Consider the following 11,592-nt stretch of genomic DNA (forward strand, 5'->3'; position numbering starts at 1 on the left):
TTCTCCTTTATATTTCCGTTGCTAGTCGAAATTCAAATGTTTTAATAACATTGATGGAAAAGTCATTTTGGCAGGGATTTTACATCATGTCCAATTAAAAATTATTCTTACAGTATGTACCAACCAGAAACTAGACTTGCTCCAAGGTTGTACTGAAAGAAAAGTCAATGGATGTGTAGTAATTCTATCCTACTAATAGGCCAGTCTAGATATGTGGACAGTACTCCAGTCCCTTATAGGGACAACTTGTTCTTATTATTTATATTTTAACGGGTAATATTATTCTTATAATCTAGAAAATATGATTAAACTAATAATTATTGCCTTGGAGACTTGTGCTGGTCTAACCAGAAACTAACCAGTGTCAATTACCAGCCGAAACAAATTCTATTAGGAGTTAAAATCAAAAAAGACATGTGAATATTATGAATGGATCACTGAAAATCAATGACACCAGGTGTCAAAGAAAGGAATTGCCATTCGGAAAAGAAATTCTTATATATTCGAAGCCCGATTTCTGAATCGTTTATGAAAAACCGTAGCTTATATTTTGTAAGTCAATATTCAGTATAGGACTTAGACTTGCACAAATCTCTTAGGCAATAATTATTAGTTTAAATCACAATTTCTAGATTATGTAAATAATTAGAATAATAATAAGTTAGTTGTCCCTATAAGAGACTGGAGTCCACATATCTAGACTTGCCTATTAGAAGGATAGAATTACTATACATCTATGGATTTATCTTTCAGCACAACCTTGGAGCAAGGCTATACAGGATTCAACATGATGATCATGTTCTGGATCTTGCAACGGTTTGAAGTCCCAGCATCAGCAGAGGGACTCACTCGGCCCCGTCCGTGGCACGTGACGTAATGTCCGTTGTCAGCAGATATGTTTGAAGTCGTGCTGGCGTCCCACAACGGAGACGGGGCGATGACAGAGCGGGTCACTGTCATGCCGGGTGTCGTGCTGTTCCGAAATCCGATGACCTTGATCTCGGAATCAGTGCTCGCGTGGTGGAGTCTCCAGCATGGGTGTTCACTGTCTCTTGTCCACATCTGTATCTCACCTGCAGGCACTGTGACTGGACGAAAGCGACTAGGAGTGGACGTCATAGTCAGCAACGTCTCGACCGCATCTGTCGTTGTCAAACTATTCAGCAACATAGGTCCGCCGACGTCACGAACGTCTCCGAGATGTTTTGTCGCCGTATTCATCATCGGCTTGGTGACATCGGTCCGCCCTAGCCAACAGTGTTTCAGCCTCGTGGCTTGGTGACATCGGTCCGCCCTAGCCAACAGTGTTTCAGCCTCGTGGCTTGGTGACATCGGTCCGCCCTAGCCAACAGCATTTCGGGCTAGTGGCTTGGTGACATCGGTCCCCCCTAGCCAGAAGTGTTTCAGCCTCGTGGCTTGGTGACATCGGTCCGCCCTAGCCAACAATATTTCAGCCTCGTGACTTGGCGACATCGGTCCCCCCTAGCCAGCAGTGTTTCAGCCTCGTGGCTTGGTGACATCGGTCCGCCCTAGTCAGCAGTGTTTCAGCCTCGTGGCTTGGTGACATCGGTCCGCACTAGCCAACAATATTTCAGCCTCGTGACTTGGTGACATCGGTCCCCCCTAGCCAGCAGTGTTTCAGCCTCGTGGCTTGGTGACATCGGTCCGCCCTAGTCAGCAGTGTTTCAGCCTCGTGGCTTGGTGACATCGGTCCTCCCTAGTCAGCAATGTTTCAGCCTCGTGGCTTGGTTACATCGGTCCGCCCTAGCCAACAATATTTCAGCCTCGTGACTTGGTGACATCGGTCCGCCCTAGTCAGCAATGTTTCAGCCTCGTGGCTTGGTTACATCGGTCCGCCCTAGCCAGCAGTGTTTCAGCCTCGTGGCTTGGTGACATCGGTCCGCCCTAGCCAACAATGTTTCAGCCTCGTGGCTTGGTGACATCGGTCCGCCCTAGCCAGCAGTTTTTCAGCCTCGTGGCTTGGTGACATCGGTCCTCCCTAGTCAACAGTGTTTCAGCCTCGTGGCTTGGTGACATCGGTCCGCCCTAGCCAGCAGTGTTTCAGCCTCGTGGCTTGGTGACATCGGTCCGCCCTAGTCAGCAATGTTTCAGCCTCGTGGCTTGGTGACATCGGTCCGCCCTAGCCAGCAGTGTTTCAGCCTCGTGGCTTGGTGACATCGGTCCTCCCTAGTCAGCAGTGTTTCAGCCTCGTGGCTTGGTGACATCGGTCCGCCCTAGCCAGCAGTGTTTCAGCCTCGTGGCTTGGTGACATCGGTCCGCCCTAGCCAGCAGTGTTTCAGCCTCGTGGCTTGGTGACATCGGTCCGCCCTAGCCAGCAGTGTTTCAGTCTCGTGGCTTGGTGACATCGGTCCGCCCTAGCCAGCAGTGTTTCAGCCTCGTGGCTTGGTGACATCGGTCCGCCCTAGCCAGCAGTGTTTCAGCCTCGTGGCTTGGTGACATCGGTCCGCCCTGACCAGCAATGTTTCAGCCTCGTGGCTTGGTGACATCGGTCCGCCCTAACCAGCAATGTTTCAGCCTCGTGGCTTGGTGACATCGGTCCGCCATAGCCAACAGTGTTTCAGCCTCGTGGCTTGGTGACATCGGTCCGCCCTAGTCAGCAGTGTTTCAGCCTCGTGGCTTGGTGACATCGATCCGCACTAGCCAACAATATTTCAGCCTCGTGACTTGGTGACATCGGCCCCCCCTAGCCAGCAGTGTTTCAGCCTCGTGGCTTGGTGACATCGGTCCGCCCTAGCCAACAGTGTTTCAGCCTCATGGCTTGGTGACATCGGTCCCCCCTAGCCAGGAATATTCCAGCAATATGACGGCGCTCTATAAATAATCAAGTTTGAACCAAGCGATCCAGTGATTGACAGTATGAGCGTCGATCCACGCAATTTGGAAACGATGACATGCATCAATCAAGTCAATGACCACCCGATCCAACTAGTCGCATAGACAAATTACATTGCTACAGCATAGTGTAGAGGTGAAGTAGCTATGTATGTTGCCTCGCCCTGGACTGATACCCGAAGGTGAAGTCTTTGGGAGAATGATACTATTGCCCTACCGTCAATAAATCAAAACCATTCAACGCCAAACGACTTTGCAATAAAGTCGATTGTTCCCTTTAAATGTCATACAAGAGTTGTTAAATCTATAATTTGAATTAAACAAATTAGTCCGTTAATAAATCCATATCTTACAAAACTTCCCAACACTCTTTGTAAAAACGAAGGTGTTGATAATTCTCTTGAGACATATTGGCTGTTTTGATCAGATATATATCGGCGGTCTGTAAATATACTTGTCATGAAAATATTATCCAGTGATCGAAATCAAGAGCCACGATGATACGATGACGGGATACGATGACATGTATCAACAAAGTCCGCGACCCTGACCACCCGATCCCGTTAGTCGCCTCTCACGACAATCGTGGGTTGCTGAAGATCAATTCTTACCAAACCTTAACGGGGAAGCTTGGGAAACGTAAGCTCAATAATGAAATATTAACAGAATCTTATTATAGTTTAATTAATTTGCAATTGTTCGAGAATTGAAACATTTATCCTGCCAGAATGCAGATAGCTCCTGATTATGAAATCCCAACTATTGTCTTTTCATAAATTTGAGAAACAAGACAAGCCCAACAGAAACGAAACCACTGCATTGACTGTCTATTAGTTCTATCTTGAGTTCCTCGCATCTCACTTTATCTCTGTGAAGTCCAAGACGATGCCATCAATCTGGTGTGTATGTAGAACAGCGAGTCTCACAATGGCCCGGATGACTGTCTTGTATAACCGAGACTATCCCTCACGCCCGTTTCTAATCATCAGACCCCTTATATCGTTCAGCGGCCATGTTTCGCGCGTGTCACGTGTCGTAATTGGTTTCCACAACGAAGCAAATAAATGACCAAATCAGGCTAGCAGTGATATTAGGTCGTCGACTAATCTAAATGGCTATATATTTATACGTAAAAGACAGTGTCATCATAAATTTCGATAACAAAGGAATGTTGTAGCCTTCATCCTGGTATCTCTTTGATGGTGGGCTGTATGTGGGTGAGGCTAAGCAGCTACGCCCTAACCCGCCATAGGTATATTTGTACTTATGTATTACATATGGCTGCATCAAAATATGTTTCTGGGGAACAATTTTCTCAAAAGTGAGGAAGGCGGGTTTTTAAAAAAACAAAAACAACAAAAGTCCAATCGCATTAACATCAGACCTCAGTTCTCGCTACCGCTAAACAAAGATCTGAGGACATCCCATTAAGGGTCACGTCAGAACGACCTTTCATCCGACCAATCAGAGCATCACTTACCAGATTATGAAAGTGACAGTCGGAATGTGATATCTAATCATGCAACCTCGAAAACTTTAACTCCGAACGATAGTTACGGGTTTAACGATTGAATACATACAATCTAGACCATCTATTAGCCATTCCAGAATGTTCTTTTGTTCAGGTTTCAAATTTGTAATCGAGAATTTTTCAAATTATGTTTCTGAGCGTAGTCACCAATTTGAAATTAGTGACGTAAAGCACGAGAAAGCTGCCTTACTGGTCATTCTATTGGTCGGTCAAAGTTCGCGCATTGTCGGTCTGACGTGACCCGTAATGGGATGTCCTCAGATCTTTAGAGAGAACTAAGATCTGATTTGAATGATATTGATAAAAGTCATGAGGGAGGAACTTTTTTTTATCCTTTTCCCACTATGAATACCAAGAAATACAATAGGGGGTAATACTTTAATACAATATAAGTTTTGAAGAATTTTATGTTATGCATAGCAAACTCTGCTTCATGTGACGCTTACTGGCACTAAAAATGACTGACGCGAAGAACTTAAGGGACGCACCGATGCCCTAGAAAGAAAATCCTTTATTAACCCTTAATGCTTGTGTCTTATTGGTTTATCTGTAATCATATAGGATCATTGTTTTTACTCGCTTAAAAAAGTAAGGGTAGTTTGAGAATTTTAAATGTTATGGATACAAGCAGCGTATAGCTGCATCTTTAAATACTCTCTATGATGGTAGTCGGAGTCCTGTATCACTTCGGGCTTTCCTCCCACATTAAGCTGACACGCCGTGATATAACTGGAATACTGTTAAAAGCGGCGTTAAACCCAACTCACTCACTCACTCACTCACTCACTCACTTCGAGGGTTCACCATCACAAGACAATATATGAACTGGCTTTATAGATTACGATCGCATATCGGTTGCAACATCACTTAATCAACTTTATTCATTGAGATGAACATAGGACATGATACAAACTATACATGCATTACAGTCGAAGGCAACCCATCTACTAGCCACTGCCATACTGGTGAAGATGCCCGTTTTGTTTTGATAACTGGATAGTTTATACATGACAACTACTTTCTTATGTGAAAAAAAATTCCTTGGTGTAACATATTTAATCGATTGGATCTTGTAGCATTTACAAATGAAGACAAAATTGGACGTACCGATATAATTCGGAATCTAGCGTCTTCCCGAGGCAAGGGAGTTAACTGACTACAAAAGTCCAGTTTCCACCTTTGCCGAGCTAGGATAGACCGACAGACAGACAGACAGACAGACAGATCCTATATGAGTGTGGGCTTGAATCTCAGCGTCGATTCATCTTCAATACTAAATTCTTTATAGTCTAAAAACATCTAGCATCCTGTTATTAGGCATGATTGGATTTTCAGTGGATGTGACGAACCCTTAAGACAAGGTCGATCAAAACTATGGAAACTGGCATGCGGTATGTCTAAATATGACTCAGCAGTGCAACATTGTTCCTGTGTGGAATATATATGCGTTTTAGTACTACATTTTGGGGCTGAGATTTAGTGAGTGAGTGAGTTGGTTTAACGACGCTTGGAACAGTATATGCCTCATTTATATCACATCTTGATGTGGGAGAGTAGCCCGGAGTGATGCAGGTCTTAGACGTTTACCACTTTGATGAACCCCTCGATCACGGGTATGGTGTAAACTCGGAGGTAAAGACATAACTGTTTCCAATTTAATGTTGTGTCCATAATAGAAGCAAATAGTAGCTATCCTGTTAATGTTACAGCTTGTCGTATAGCATATTGTAATATGCGCTAACGTGCCTTGCTTCTGCGAACGTTGTACTGAAATATGATCAAGATTAAAATTAATTTTACATTCTCACTGGACAAGTATTGGTGTCGAGAGCCTGTAGATTACCATCTTGTCTCAGAAATAAACATATTTTACAGAAGAAAAAACATTTGGTCTAATTCTAATTCGTTATTCATTACTTTTGAAGGTCGACAGAAGACAGTATGATCAATCGGCGATTCATTGCGTGATGTACAAACATGGCTTTATATCTAATTAAAGTTTTTCTCGGTTTGACATTAGAATATTAAAATACACAAAAAAGTTGTTAAATTACCTAAATAAGATATAATAAAAAGGAGGAAGTTTCTTTATATACAGCAGTAATCTAGACTTGCCAGATATTATATTATAGACTTGGGTTGTATTGGATATATTTGTTTCAGGGTCTGTAGAACAAACCAAGAGTCTGCCCATTGTATCGCATACTAGTAAATGGTTTCAGCTAATGTGGTACATTGTTGCAAAATGGATGTATACACTGTCCAAAGCAACCTCTGCCCCCGGCCTAGGCGTAAACAGGAATCTGCCACCGCGGGAGATGACCAAGAAAGTAACCGTCGGGGACATCAAATCCGGCCCGGGTCCGTGTTTTCTATATTGTGCTGTCGACGGTATCACTAATAGACCAACTAATAACATCTTTTACTAATGGCACTAAACGACGATTAGTTACAGTACCGGTCTGATGTAAGTGCAAGAGATGGACTACCACGTCTGGAAGCTTTCTGGTCTGACAAATGACTGCCATGTTCTGTCTGCGGAATGTCCGCTGTGATTATGTCCTGAGTATAAGCCCTGGTTACGTCGGAACTGATATATCCTACATACACAATCAATATAGCATTTATACAACCAGGATCGTACCTACATTCCACTTTCCTATTACACATACCTCTAGCTATCATAAGCATCGATTTTGGCAAGCATGTCCCCATTTTGATACCAGACAAAGCTGCTTGGACCCCCAAAAGATATTTTTTGCACCAAGGTTAAATCCTGTGATATGGGTTATTTGACCAACATTTTCAGTCGTGCGTTGTACGTATTGTTCTCCCCATTTTCCATTATCATTGCCATTGTCTGCGATAAGGAGTCTCCATTTGGATCGCGGGATCTTGAACCGTTCCATATGGTGAACCTTGATCCGTATATACTCTAACTACATTAAACATGTTTGTTAGCAGGAAGAACCTTTGAATAAGTTAGGAAACGCTGAATTTAATTATGAAACTGAAGCTAACAAAAGCAAATATGTTTATTACGCAAAGGCGGTTGTGTGCGGCAGAGGAGCGGGTTGGGAGACGCAACACGAATCACGGCGGCGGGAGTGTGATAAGATCAAGGAAATGGCCCAATGTTTGGGTTTCCAATTTCTGTGCACACAGCAAAGTAAGAAACACAATATTCGCAGTTTACTTGCATCGCCTGGCTCGACTCGGGAAGCAACGCCGCCAATCATGCAGTGTTTGCAAACAGCCCGCCCGGGCACCACCTGTGACGGTAGAGCCAAGCACTGCGCCTTTGTAGGTCTCCCACCTGGGATGTGTTCCCATCGCAGACATTTTGAGAGAGTTCCAAGCTATATTTGACTTGATATTACGCGCAATTATAGGAATCGGATGTTTGGACTGCTATAGTTACCTTTCAGAATGTGCCCGGTGTGTTGGAATGCTTGTGTATGCTAATTCACTTGTGTTTTGGTGAGAAATGTTATTGTGTCCACTTAAGTACTTGGCTTTAGTTTACTAAGCAGCGAGTGGGTATAGCGAGTGAGCATGTAGGCCCTTTCAGCGATATTCCAGCTTGATTGTGGTTATGTATTTGATGCTTAGTGATGCACTATATTCAAGCTATATGACGAAGACCCGTAAATAATCGAATCTGGACCAGACCAACCAGTGATCGATATTATGAGCAACGTCCCACACTGTCGGGATTCGGTGACACGAAATGTATACTGATGACCTAATATATTTGAACTGTTCTTGTTGGAACAATTCGATCTGAATGCTACAAACGTATACACTGACGAAATGAACCCGTGAAGATCCGGGTTAGAATAGGTCTTCAGCAACCCAAGCTTGCCGTAAATGGCAACTATGCTTGTCGTAAGCGGCGATTAGCAGGGTCGGGTGGTCATGCTTTCTGTTTTGGTTGATGCATGTCATCGTATCTCTATTGCGTGGATAGATGCTGGGATATTGCTGAGTGCGGTGTTAAACAACAAACAAACAGAACCAGGTGATGTCAGCGCCCAAGGGAGCCATGGTCATTAGTCAGTCGGATCACACAACGGAGAGTTATCCGTCTCTGGTAGTTGCCCATCCAAGGGTTAAAGTCTGACCATCTTCAGTTTAGATGAACTCTCACGACAACCTTGAAGAACTTGGAATCAAACCTGCCACAGAGAAGATACATCTTATTGTACATATACACCCAATAGGGACTGGGCACAGAATCAAATTAAACACATTATACATTGTGACATTGAGAAATACATGTATTATAAAGTAATGATAATAATTAAACAATGTTAGAGTATATACTTATAGCCTAGCCTGTCATACAGACCCTGAACCAAATATATCCATTACAGCCCATATAATAGTCAGCAAATCTAGATTACTGCAGTATCTGATAATGAGGAAAGACTCTGGGCTCCTTTTTAATATATTTATTTCGCTCATTTAACATTTCTGTAAAATATTTTAATTTCAGAGACTAGATGTTAGTCTAAGTACGTAAAAGCCATGATGTGGAACCTACACAGAGGTCATCTTGCGCATTTCAACATACTGTGTATTGAGTGGGCTTTAAAGGGCTGAAGGGATTTAGTAGCAGTTTTAAGGCAGTTGCAGTATCACCCTCAGATTTTCCTTTGGAGATAGGGTCTGGTAATGATAGCTTTATGGAAGCATGCAGCGAGCACTTAAGAACAAAGTGGTATTCATCCTCAGCATCTCCTGATTGGCACAGGGGTATCTGGAATTAAAGTTACCTGATTTGTCAATCACGGAAATCAACTTTTAACTCACAGTCTGACATAAATTACAATATATCTGTGCTGTTGGACAAGACAGAGATACAACACTTGTAATTAAAGGGGCGTTGAGGCACCGTTGACAACCTAGATCCACCATAATTAAGTCAAATCCATAGGGAGTGTCCAAGGGATGACCACGTGTCCATAGAAGTGTGGATGTCGCCAACTGGACGCGCACAGCAACTGCCCGGCATCGCTTGATGTTACACGAACCCCTGTGTTATATCAGTTCCGGTAAGGCAATAGGTCAGGTATTATGTTTAAAACTCGGCTTTAATCCCCACCCTGCCGGTCAGTCTAGGGGCCAGGGTGTCCCCTTCTCTCTCCGTGGGGAGGGAGGGGTAATCCAAGACCCTTGATGCTGTGGTTAATTCTTTCCTGTGGCAGGTCGTGTCCGCCAATCTTGTTCCCCCACAGTTTCCTGGGACGCAGGAAGACAAACAGTGAGGCGGGAGGGCCAGGACTTCAATGACAGAAAGTCTCGTTACGACACACGGCCTTTGAGTCGCATAACTCGTTGAAGCGAAATCTAAATGTAACTGCAATATTGTTTTGGATCGCGTTATATTACAGAATTTAAAATCAGGAAAAAATAAGACAACTAGAACTTCCGGTGTAACTAGTTTTGCATTCATGAACGATTGACCTGACATCTAAATACACAAAGAGCGGGTCCTGCGCTCATGTGTCATCTCCGTTCTAAATGGATTTATTTCTTGTAGAAATATTATTATAGTGTCATGGGCCGGCATATATATGATTCCTTCCTGCACTTCTAGACTCCATGACAGCGTATAGGCTCTTCATGCACGGGGCATCTGAACGAAGAAGCATTATTAGTCGATAAGGAGCATTTATCACCATCTATAAAGATGACCGTTGGATAAGCGACACTATTCAGTTCTCTTCCCACGCCAATGGCTGGCACTGATCGACATATAAAGCGCAATTTTCTAAAATCTTTCTACCTATCCAGCTAAAGTCCCGAAGGTTGACATAAACAGAATAAATCAGGCATTCAGGTTTTGTTGTCTGTCTTTCCAACTGACCTGGGAGAGATATACGAACTATTTTACCATTCCATAAGTAATTGTTACTGTTGGAAGTAGTTTAATGGAAAATTACATTCAACGTATTTTATGACATGAGTGAGTAACGCCGCTTTGACAGTATTCCGGTTATATCACGGCGTGTCAGTTTAATGTGGGAAGAAAGCCCGAAGGGATGCAGGTCTTAGAGGTTTACCATACCAGTGAAACCAACGAGCACGGATATGGTGTAGGCAAGTGTAAAAACGTTATCTCAACGAACCTGGATTCGAACCGATCATAGGTTTCTGGAGTGGCCAAGGGACGCAACTCTGCGCAGCGAATTGCTAAAATGACATGACATACTAACTGAAGACTTTTCAGTTTAGCCATTTTTTAGCCATTTTAATGTCACTAAAATAAAGGAGTTACACGTTCCTCTGTCGAAACATTGGCTTAAGAAATGTGTTTAGAAACACTATTAGTGAGGTCATCGAAATTATAGTTTATTTTTTTTGAAGATTTCAAAGCTGTCAATAGCGAAAGTTAGTGGATATAGTAGATGGAGGAATTATACGGACGTGTATGATCTGGCTTTATACCAGTTGAGCTAACACCATTAATGGATTGATACGTGTTTATGCTACCAAAAAGAGATTGATTTTTTTGAGGCGTATCCTGGTTTGACGCAGCCATAGTCATAATGATTTTGAGCAATTATGCAAAATCAGATAAAAAGAATCGTTTTTTTCAGAAACTCCAAGACTTTTTTCTCTTCTGTTTTTGCCAGAGAACTTATCTCCTTCGCGTGTATCCTGCAGTAAACGTCCAAAGAGCCACGAAGCAAGTCCCCCGTCCGTGTCTTGAAATCAGTCCTTCCATTTTCAAAACATCCACGACGGTGAAGCTAATGGGGCATGTTTTTGCACGAAACATTTAATTTCGGATACTTGAGTGAGCAGGGCATTTGTTACTGTCAAGTCTATGGCGCGCAAACATCGACCAATCTCCTGTATCAAGTGCCAAGCATTACTGACCTCGCTCCACTAGTAAACACACAGCGTACATCTACTGCCAAAGCTTGCTCAACAGCAAATTTTCACACCCACATTATCAATTAACTCCAACGAGCGGTTAATTGAGGCCCCGTGGTTGCAGCAGCAGCATTCCCCCTCTCCGCCATCACCGGAGTCCTCCAAGACTAGCATCTTGCAACATGGGAACCGGCGGCACAGACATGACAAAAACAAATTCCAATATTGAGTTTTTTTACAAAAAAATAAAGTGCTCTTTTCACAAATTGCCCTTTTATGTTTTGTCAATTCCGACCATACTTGATATAATCCACTGGTGACGC

Source organism: Haliotis cracherodii, unplaced genomic scaffold (genome assembly GCF_022045235.1).
Source record: "Haliotis cracherodii isolate W230 unplaced genomic scaffold, xgHalCrac1.p SCAF_5, whole genome shotgun sequence".
NCBI lineage: Eukaryota > Metazoa > Mollusca > Gastropoda > Lepetellida > Haliotidae > Haliotis > Haliotis cracherodii.